This window comes from Coregonus lavaretus (assembly GCF_964263955.1).
Source record: "Coregonus lavaretus genome assembly, chromosome: 5".
NCBI classification, from domain to species: domain Eukaryota; kingdom Metazoa; phylum Chordata; class Actinopteri; order Salmoniformes; family Salmonidae; genus Coregonus; species Coregonus lavaretus.
Genome location: NC_139992.1, coordinates 2,266,068 through 2,278,119, shown reverse-complemented (window position 1 = coordinate 2,278,119; position 12,052 = coordinate 2,266,068). Strand labels below are relative to the sequence as shown.

Genomic DNA, 12,052 nt, shown 5'->3' with positions numbered 1-12,052 from the left:
CAGAGTAGAGTGTGTGTGTTACACGGTCCTCATATTGTTGGTTAGCAGATATTGTACAGTTTTAACCATTTCTATAGAGTCTTGCATAAAAAGCCCAGATCCACATATGAATTATCTTTCCTAACATTTGTGGTCAATGCAGCCCTTGACCTCAGCAATGAGTCTCACCCCAAATGGGATTATGATAGACAGGTGGTAGGAATATATTGTGACTGAACTGAGTATGATCATTAGTTTACGAAATAGATATGATCTATATTATAAAACACAATATTTCTGACATGTTATTGTTGTATTTCGTTGCAGACACCAAGTGACAAGATCCCAGCTCCACCTTCAGCAGACCCAGAAGTGAGACAGAGATCCACTTCATCCTTCCAACAGGTTATTACACATTTATTGTAGATCTTTTCTATTTAAATTAAATTGTTGTCTCAGTTCATTCCAAAATATGAATTAAATGGCTTTTTACTGTATTACAACCAACCTTTTGTGTAAAATGTTCACAAAATCAACATTCCCATAACTTGTTTCGATATCATAGCGTACACAAAATTAGCCCAACCATTTGACAGAACTAACCGCCCCTCAAAACATAAAATTAATCTTTATTCTCTCTAATGCCTATGTTTTTGTATTTTTGGGGCAATGTTTTTGCCCATTTAACATATTTCTTATCAATTTGCGTGATTTAATTTATATGGCAGTTGATCCATTTACATTACTTTTAAGGTTGTGAGCTTTCTTTGACAACAAAAGGATAACTCAAAGTCAGGAACCTTGACTCTAGATGTGTTCAGTCGTCAAGTCCTCATTTGGTACTAAGGCTGTTCAAGATGTAAATGTGTTTCAGATGACGTCCCGATATGGTATGACCCAACCAGAGTAGAGTGTGTGTGTTACACGGTCCTCATATTGTTGGTTAGCAGATATTGTACAGTTTTAACCATTTCTATAGAGTCTTGCATAAAAAGCCCAGATCCACATATGAATTATCTTTCCTAACATTTGTGGTCAATGCAGCCCTTGACCTCAGCAATGAGTCTCACCCCAAATGGGATTATGATAGACAGGTGGTAGGAATATATTGTGACTGAACTGAGTATGATCATTAGTTTACGAAATAGATATGATCTATATTATAAAACACAATATTTCTGACATGTTATTGTTGTATTTCGTTGCAGACACCAAGTGACAAGATCCCAGCTCCACCTTCAGCAGACCCAGAAGTGAGACAGAGATCCACTTCATCCTTCCAACAGGTTATTACACATTTATTGTAGATCTTTTCTATTTAAATTAAATTGTTGTCTCAGTTCATTCCAAAATATGAATTAAATGGCTTTTTACTGTATTACAACCAACCTTTTGTGTAAAATGTTCACAAAATCAACATTCCCATAACTTGTTTCGATATCATAGCGTACACAAAATTAGCCCAACCATTTGACAGAACTAACCGCCCCTCAAAACATAAAATTAATCTTTATTCTCTCTAATGCCTATGTTTTTGTATTTTTGGGGCAATGTTTTTGCCCATTTAACATATTTCTTATCAATTTGCGTGATTTAATTTATATGGCAGTTGATCCATTTACATTACTTTTAAGGTTGTGAGCTTTCTTTGACAACAAAAGGATAACTCAAAGTCAGGAACCTTGACTCTAGATGTGTTCAGTCGTCAAGTCCTCATTTGGTACTAAGGCTGTTCAAGATGTAAATGTGTTTCGGATGACGTCCCGATATGGTATGACCCAACCAGAGTAGAGTGTGTATGTTACACGGTCCTCATATTGTTGGTTAGCAGATATTGTACAGTTTTAACCATTTCTATAGAGTCTTGCATAAAAAGCCCAGATCCACATATGAATTATCTTTCCTAACATTTGTGGTCAATGCAGCCCTTGACCTCAGCAATGAGTCTCACCCCAAAGGGGATTATGATAGACAGGTGGTAGGAAAATATTGTGACTGAACTGAGTATGATCATTAGTTTACGAAATAGATATGATCTATATTATAAAACACAATATTTCTGACATGTTATTGTTGTATTTCGTTGCAGACACCAACTGACAAGATCCCAGCTCAACCTTCAGCAGACCCAGAAGTGAGACAGAGATCCACTTCATCCTTCCAACAGGTTATTACACATTTATTGTAGATCTTTTCTATTTAAATTAAATTGTTGTCTCAGTTCATTCCAAAATATGAATTAAATGGCTTTTTACTGTATTACAACCAACCTTTTGTGTAAAATGTTCACAAAATCAACATTCCCATAACTTGTTTCGATATCATAGCGTAGACAAAATTAGCCCGACCATTTGACAGAACTAACCGCCCCTCAAAACATTAAATTAATCTTTATTCTCTCTAATGCCTATGTTTTTTGTATTTTTGGGGCAATGTTTTTGCCCATTTAACATATTTCTTGTCAATTTGCGTGATTTAATTCATATGGAAGTTGATCCATTTACATTACTTTTAAGGTTGTGAGCTTTCTTTGACAACAAAAGGATAACTCAAAGTCAGGAAACTTGACTCCAGATGTGTTCAGTCGTCAAGTCCTCATTTGGTAATTAGGATGTTCAAGACGTAAATGTGTTTCAGATGACGTCCCGATATGGTATGACCCAACAGAGTAGAGTGTGTGTGTTACACGGTCCTCATATTGTTGGTTAGCAGATATTGTACAGTTTTAACCATTTCTATAGAGTCTTGCATAAAAAGCCCAGATCCACATATGAATTATCTTTCCTAACATTTGTGGTCAATGCAGCCCTTGACCTCAGCAATGAGTCTCACCCCAAAGGGGATTATGATAGACAGGTGGTAGGAATATATTGTGACTGAACTGAGTATGATCATTAGTTTACGAAATAGATATGATCTATATTATAAAACACAATATTTCTGACATGTTATTGTTGTATTTCGTTGCAGACACCAAGTGAAAAGATCCCAGCTCCACTTTCAGCAGACCCAGAAGTGAGACAGAGATCCACTTCATCCTTCCAACAGGTTATTACACATTTATTGTAGATCTTTTCTATTTAAATTAAATTGTTGTCTCAGTTCATTCCAAAATATGAATTAAATGGCTTTTTACTGTATTGCAACCAACCTTTTGTGTAAAATGTTCACAAAATCAACATTCCCATAACTTGTTTCGATATCATAGCGTACACAAAATTAGCCCAACCATTTGACAGAACTAACCGCCCCTCAAAACATAAAATTAATCTTTATTCTCTCTAATGCCTATGTTTTTGTATTTTTGGGGCAATGTTTTTGCCCATTTAACATATTTCTTAACAATTTGCGTGATTTAATTTATATGGCAGTTGATCCATTTACATTACTTTTAAGGTTGTGAGCTTTCTTTGACAACAAAAGGATAACTCAAAGTCAGGAACCTTGACTATAGATGTGTTCAGTCGTCAAGTCCTCATTTGGTACTAAGGCTGTTCAAGACGTAAATGTGTTTCAGATGACGTCCCGATATGGTATGACCCAACAGAGTAGAGTGTGTGTGTTACACGGTCCTCATATTGTTGGTTAGCAGATATTGTACAGTTTTAACCATTTCTATAGAGTCTTGCATAAAAAGCCCAGATCCACATATGAATTATCTTTCCTAACATTTGTGGTCAATGCAGCCCTTGACCTCAGCAATGAGTCTCACCCCAAATGGGATTATGATAGACAGGTGGTAGGAATATATTGTGACTGAACTGAGTATGATCATTAGTTTACGAAATAGATATGATCTATATTATAAAACACAATATTTCTGACATGTTATTGTTCTATTTCGTTGCAGACACCAAGTGACAAGATCACAGCTCCACCTTCAGCAGACCCAGAAGTGAGACAGAGATCCACTTCATCCTTCCAACAGGTTATTACACATTTATTGTAGATCTTTTCTATTTAAATTAAATTGTTGTCTCAGTTCATTCCAAAATATGAATTAAATGGCTTTTTACTGTATTACAACCAACCTTTTGTGTAAAATGTTCACAAAATCAACATTCCCATAACTTGTTTCGATATCATAGCGTACACAAAATTAGCCCAACCATTTGACAGAACTAACCGCCCCTCAAAACATAAAATTAATCTATATTCTCTCTAATGCCTATGTTTTTGTATTTTTGGGGCAATGTTTTTGCCCATTTAACATATTTCTTATCAATTTGCGTGATTTACTTTATATGGCAGTTGATCCATTTACATTACTTTTAAGGTTGTGAGCTTTCTTTGACAACAAAAGGATAACTCAAAATCAGGAACCTGGACTATAGATGTGTTCAGTCTTCAAGTCCTCATTTGGTACTAAGGCTGTTCAAGACGTAAATGTGTTTCAGATGACGTCCCGATATGGTATGACCCAACAGAGTAGAGTGTGTGTGTTACACGGTCCTCATATTGTTGGTTAGCAGATATTGTACAGTTTTAACAATTTCTATAGAGTCTTGCATAAAAAGCCCAGATCCACATATGAATTATCTTTCCTAACATTTGTGGTCAATGCAGCCCTTGACCTCAGCAATGAGTCTCACCCCAAAGGGGATTATGATAGACAGGTGGTAGGAAAATATTGTGACTGAACTGAGTATGATCATTAGTTTACGAAATAGATATGATCTATATTATAAAACACAATATTTCTGACATGTTATTGTTGTATTTCGTTGCAGACACCAAGTGACAAGATCCCAGCTCAACCTTCAGCAGACCCAGAAGTGAGACAGAGATCCACTTCATCCTTCCAACAGGTTATTACACATTTATTGTAGATCTTTTCTATTTAAATTAAATTGTTGTCTCAGTTCATTCCAAAATATGAATTAAATGGCTTTTTACTGTATTACAACCAACCTTTTGTGTAAAATGTTCACAAAATCAACATTCCCATAACTTGTTTCGATATCATAGCGTAAACAAAATTAGCCCAACCATTTGACAGAACTAACCGCCCCTCAAAACATAAAATTAATCTTTATTCTCTCTAATGCCTATGTTTTTGTATTTTTGGGGCAATGTTTTTGCCCATTTAACATATTTCTTATCAATTTGCGTGATTTAATTTATATGGCAGTTGATCCATTTACATTACTTTTAAGGTTGTGAGCTTTCTTTGACAACAAAAGGATAACTCAAAGTCAGGAACCTTGACTCTAGATGTGTTCAGTCGTCAAGTCCTCATTTGGTACTAAGGCTGTTCAAGATGTAAATGTGTTTCAGATGACGTCCCGATATGGTATGACCCAACCAGAGTAGAGTGTGTGTGTTACACGGTCCTCATATTGTTGGTTAGCAGATATTGTACAGTTTTAACCATTTCTATAGAGTCTTGCATAAAAAGCCCAGATCCACATATGAATTATCTTTCCTAACATTTGTGGTCAATGCAGCCCTTGACCTCAGCAATGAGTTTCACCCCAAAGGCGATTATGATTGACAGGTGGTAGGAATATATTGTGACTGAACTGAGTATGATCATTAGTTTACTAAATAGATATGATCTATATTATAAAACACAATATTTCTGACATGTTATTGTTGTATTTCGTTGCAGACACCAAGTGACAAGATCCCAGCTCAACCTTCAGCAGACCCAGAAGTGAGACAGAGATCCACTTCATCCTTCCAACAGGTTATTACACATTTATTGTAGATCTTTTCTATTTAAATTAAATTGTTGTCTCAGTTCATTCCAAAATATGAATTAAATGGCTTTTTACTGTATTACAACCAACCTTTTGTGTAAAATGTTCACAAAATCAACATTCCCATAACTTGTTTCGATATCATAGCGTAAACAAAATTAGCCCAACCATTTGACAGAACTAACCGCCCCTCAAAACATAAAATTAATCTTTATTCTCTCTAATGCCTATGTTTTTGTATTTTTGGGGCAATGTTTTTGCCCATTTAACATATTTCTTATCAATTTGCGTGATTTAATTTATATGGCAGTTGATCCATTTACATTACTTTTAAGGTTGTGAGCTTTCTTTGACAACAAAAGGATAACTCAAAGTCAGGAACCTTGACTATAGATGTGTTCAGTCGTCAAGTCCTCATTTGGTACTAAGGCTGTTCTAGACGTAAATGTGTTTCAGATGACGTCCCGATATGGTATGACCCAACCAGAGTAGAGTGTGTGTGTTACACGGTCCTCATATTGTTGGTTAGCAGATATTGTACAGTTTTAACCATTTCTATAGTGTCTTGCATAAAAAGCCCAGATCCACATATGAATTGTCTTTCCTAACATTTGTGGTCAATGCAGCCCTTGACCTCAGCAATGAGTTTCACCCCAAAGGCGATTATGATTGACAGGTGGTAGGAATATATTGTGACTGAACTGAGTATGATCATTAGTTTACTAAATAGATATGATCTATATTATAAAACACAATATTTCTGACATGTTATTGTTGTATTTCGTTGCAGACACCAACTGACAAGATCCCAGCTCAACCTTCAGCAGACCCAGAAGTGAGACAGAGATCCACTTCATCCTTCCAACAGGTTATTACACATTTACTGTAGATCTTTTCTATTTAAATTAAATTGTTGTCTCAGTTCATTCCAATATATAAATTACATGGCTTTTTACTATATTACAACCAACCTTTTGTGTAAAATGTTCACAATATCAACATTTCCATAACTTGTTTCGATATCATAGCATAAACAAAATTAGCCCGACCATTTGACAGAACTAACCGCCCCTCAAAACATTAAATTAATCTTTATTCTCTCTAATGCCTATGTTTTTTGTATTTTTGGGGCAATGTTTTTGCCCATTTAACATATTTCTTGTCAATTTGCGTGATTTAATTTATATGGCAGTTGATCCATTTACATTACTTTTAAGGTTGTGAGCTTTCTTTGACAACAAAAGGATAACTCAAAGTCAGGAACCTTGACTCCAGATGTGTTCAGTCGTCAAGTCCTCATTTGGTAATTAGGATGTTCAAGACGTAAATGTGTTTCAGATTACGTCCCGATATGGTATGACCCAATCAGAGTAGAGTGTGTGTGTGTTACACGGTCCTCATATTGTTGGTTAGCAGATATTGTACAGTTTTAACCATTTCTATAGAGTCTTGCTTGAAAACCCCAGATCCACATATTAATTTTTTCATTTATAGGTCATCTATAAAACAGTATTGTCAATTTCTTAACCCAAATTATTTTCACATACAGTATAATGTATAATATCCTAATTTACTGTTACGGTACTGTGTTATTAAAAACAAATATTTATTCTTCATAATTTCATTCAAGGCAAGCAAGTCCAGTGGAATTGTACCCTTCCAGTGTCCTACTGCAAAGCAGGTAAGAAAGCTGCATTCTTGTCATTAGATAAAATAGTTCATGTTCTTTGTTAACACATTGTGGTATTTTTGATGTGAGGAAACATTGTAGAAATTTGTACAGCTTAGAAAAAGCCGCCATCTGCAAAATCTGAGGCGCCGTCATGATCGTTGTGAGGATCGTTATGAGAAGAGATAGCTGAGAGACAGAGGTCTTTCAATCAGTTTACTAGAATACATTTTTCTGTGAGTATGTAGGTGTTATGCACAATGTGATGGTACTGTAGGGAGAATGATACCCTAGGTATTAATACATGTATAAAGTTATTGACAGAATTAGATGCTTTTTTTTCTTTTTTTTCAGACCTTGATGAATCTTCGGATGCTGCAGACTATCTTCCAGACTCATGTGGCAATTCCTCGGATGCTTCTATTATAAGTACTACAAGTTCTTGTAGTAAGGAATATAAAACCACAGAAAAGAATCTCCACCACAAATTGTCAGAGAACAAACCATTAGGGAATGTTACAGCACACAGTGGGGATAGTACCACCAGTTCAGAGAAGCCAAGAACATTAAGTTATTCAAAGATGCGCAGCAATCCTTGTACTTCAGTAATAAGCTGCAGTGCCAATTCATCAGAGAACACATCACACCAGAAAAGCTCCATAAATGTCACACCTTTGTCAATAACAGCAAAAGGAAGCAAGTACAACAAGAAGCAATTTTGTCTTTATTGTAAAAAGGCCATTTATAAATTGGCAAGACACCTCGAATCCATCCACAGTGAAAAGCCTGATGTTGCAATGGCTTTCAGTTTTAATAAAGGATCCCGCAAAAGAAGAGAGTTGTTACGCTCTCTTAAGAAGAGATGAAACTTTGACCATAATACTGAAGTGGCAAGCTGTGGCACTGGAGAGATGGTTGCCTGTAAAAGACCTAGTAATGCAAAACCATCTGATGACTACCGTGACTGCAAATTTTGCGAAGGACTGTATGCAAGAAATTCCCTATGGAGACATGTGAGAAACTGCCCGAAGAAGTCTGTTGAGGGAGAGCCTCAAGTTGGGCGAAAACGGATTCAACTGCACTTACCAAGACCTGACTCAGTTAAGGAAACTGTTTGGAAGATTGCTTGTGAAATAATAATAATATGCCATTTAGCAGACGCTTTTATCCAAAGCGACTTACAGTCATGCGTGCATAAATTTTTTTTTGTGAATGGGTGGTCCCGGGGATCGAACCCACTACCTTGGCGTTACAAGCGCCGTGCTCTACCAGTTGAGCTACAGAGGACCACATGAACCAGGATGACGTTTCCTCGGTTGTAAGGAGTGAAACTGAATTCCTTTGTATCGGCGAGTCACTGTTGAATTCCAGGAAACCATATGAGAGAAGGAATGACTACATACGCCAAAAAATTAGAGTGATGGCAAGACTATTGATAACGGCAAGGGCTATAACACCTTTGAAGAGCACCGAAGTCCTTGTTATGCCCTGTAACTTTCCCCATGTGATACAGGCAGTAAGATATGTTGCTGGTTATGATGTTGAAAGCAACTCGTATAAAATCCCATCATTGGCTTTGAAATTGGGACACAGTTTAGCCAAAGTTGCAGGCATTATTCAATGCAATGCCATCACTGCAAATCGCCCTGCTGTTGCAGAGTCTGCAAAGCAATTTGCCACTTTACATCAGAAAAAGTGGACAGAGTCCATTTCAGCTGCCGCATTGGGTACACTTCAACAAGCCAAATGGAATAAACCACAGGTTTGACCCTTTATAGAGGATGTGTCGGTGCTGCACACGTTTCTTGCTACTGAGCGTGCTAAGTGTATGAAGGACCTTGAGGAAGAACCCAACAGCAAAAGCTTTGGAAATCTTCCTAAAGTGACTTTGATGCAGGTAGTACTATTTAACAGAAGGAGGGAAGGGGAAGTTTCAAAAATGGAGCTTCAGTCTTTCACATCCAGGGATCTTACGGAGCTGAATCCAGACATTGTGAGGGGCCTTACTGACTTCGAGAGGAAGCTTGCAGAGCACTTTGAGAGAGTTGAGATTCGAGGTAAAAGGTCAAGAAAGGTTCCAGTGCTTCTAACCCCTGACATGATCACTGCTATGGACCTCCTCATGATAAGCAGAAAAGAGTGTCAAGTCCACAAAGAAAATGTGTACATGTTTACACGGCCAGGTGTCCTTTCCCATTACAGAGGCTCCGACTGCTTTCGCAAGTATGCAAACAATGTGGTGCAAAGAACCCAGAGGCACTCACCTCAACAAGATTGCGGAAACAAGTCGCCACTTTGTCCACACTACTAAAACTCAAAGAAAATGAAATGGATCAACTTGCCACCTTTCTAGGACATGACATCCGTGTCCATAGAGAATTCTATCGGCTTCCAGAGAGTACCCTGCAGCTCGCAAAAGTCAGCAAACTGTTGATAGCAATCGAAAAAGGAAGACTGCCTTACCTGCAGGGGAAAGGGCTGGATGACATTGAGGTCAATCCTGAAGGTAAAATTTTGTTTGAAATATAGTTTTTAGCCACTTCAAATATAACTATTATAAGTGTTGTTAGTCCTTAATTTAAATAATTGGCCGTAAATGTTTTTTACCCAACCATATGAAGTAGAAATGAGTGATGATGATTCCAGTGAAGAAACCATTGCTGACCTACATCAATGCAAAGGTATCCTGACTTGTATATATGTGGTAATATCTTTAAGTTATGTCACATAAATGCACATTTCTGTGGGGATTATCGAAATGATCCTCTATCTGTTTTTTAACAATCACATTGGTGGTGATAAGTAATTCCACATTTATGGATTTGCAATCAGTTTATGTTTATATCTCAAATATCAGTTAATATCTAATGTAGAATTGCATATTGCCTGACATTGAGGTTGTTTACAGTGAATAATACAAGCAAGCAAACGTATTGTCATGAAGCTCATAGAACATAATCACATTCATTATTACTTTGCAAAGGCTCAACAACAGAGACTTCTAGGGACCAGACACTTCTGAGGCAAACACCAGAGTCAACCACCCTGGACAACATGGAGGGCACTTCTGAGTCAACCACCCTGGACAACATGGAGGGCACTTCTGAGTCAACCACCCTGGACAACATGGAGGAGACTTCTGAGTCAACCACCCTGGACAACATGGAGGAGACTTCTGAGTCAACCACCCTGGACAACATGAAGGGCACTCCTGAGTCAACCACCTTGGATAACGTACACATGAGCAACACACAACCAAGACATGGTAAAATAGTCACATCCCAAGCATCCTCAAAGTGCTCCAAAGGAAAGCAAGGTTAGTAAGCATTTTGTATTCACATGTATTGATAACATCATATAACTACTAACTAGAATCCTTTGTATCATATCCTCCATTTGTCACTTTAGCAGAGCTCATTGTTAATCAGTTGTATTTTGTTTCCATTTATGAAAGCTGTGAAGGTGAGAAGCAAGTGGACAGGTGATGAAGTGAAAGCTGTTGAGCGGCATTTGCTTAATTTCATAACAAGCTGCAGAATACCAGGTAAAAAGGACTGTGACTCCTGCCTCCAAGCAGAGCCAGTAGCTCTGAAAGACAGAGACTGGGTTGCTATCAAATACTACATACAGAAATGTAGCATTAAAAAGGAAGATGAATAGATAGAACTAGAGCATGCCAACTGTAGCTCAGGCACCATTCAATTCCAATTTCAATCAGCTTCTCCTCAGATAGTGTTAATATCTGTGGGTTTCATGTTCATATTATTTTATTTTCCTTAAATGATTTATATTGTTGGTTCTTGTACAAACATGCCACATAGGCTCGACTGTAGATCCCACATGTTTGTATGTTTATGTATAATTGAGGGCTATTAATGAGCATATGTTTGCTACTTATGGTCACATTTTTTTGGGATAACAGTTGATGATATATGTTAATACTCTGCTCTCATTGACAGGGAAAAGAGATAAACAGTACTTAAAGGGATTGTTATTGTTCCTAAGTTTTCAGAAGCACTTTGTTCTTAACCACAAGTTGTTGAATGTGGCAAGGTGTTTAAATTACTGTTAAACTATTACCATTTCAATGGGTGCTTGTAACAGGCCTTGTGTAAATGTAAATCCCTATGTTATTTAGACAGGTTAGCTGAATGTACACTGTCATGTTTCATAGAAGCTGGATGCTTTAATAGAGAGTTTCTCATTCATTTCAAACATGCCATTTCTACTGCCTTGTGCATAGCAGGGAAGGAGGCAAAGTGTAGGTGGTCTATTCTGGGTGTTCAATTGATTTGTTAATTTGCATATTTTCGCTGGCACTCAATAAAAGTAAGGCATAAAGTGTTCCCTCTTTTTTTACATGAATATTGACTGCAAATGTATTGTTATAAATAACAATAATACGACTTAAACAGTAGACTGAGAATATATTATATTTATGAGCTATGTGAACATGGATAGGCATTTCTGTTGAAGGTTACCTATCTGGTGAGCATGATTATTATACAATTTTTTTTAAAGCTTTAGTTAAGTATTGTACACCTATGATTCTTATGCAGACATTTCAACATGTAACCGGAACCATGTTCAAATACAGACCCTATTTACAGGTTCTTCATAAGTCACATAAACCTGAAAATCAGTGTGTATCTATGGGCTGCTGTTGCTATGGGCCTTATATGTCACATGAACCCGAAAAAGT

At 36.9% G+C, this 12,052-nt stretch overlaps 1 long non-coding RNA gene across 2 annotated transcripts; it reads left to right on the top strand.

The window, feature by feature from the left end:
• Positions 1–8,647: 8,647 nt before the first annotated feature.
• LOC311128850 lies at positions 8,648–10,475 on the top strand. 2 transcript variants are annotated; one of them, XR_014613227.1, is made up of 3 exons: positions 8,648–9,856; positions 9,975–10,031; positions 10,334–10,475. It is a non-coding gene; the product is annotated as an uncharacterized lncRNA (long non-coding RNA). The 2 variants fall into 2 exon arrangements; XR_014613228.1 differs by having other exon boundaries at positions 9,972–10,031.
• The last annotated feature ends 1,577 nt before the right edge of the window (positions 10,476–12,052 follow it).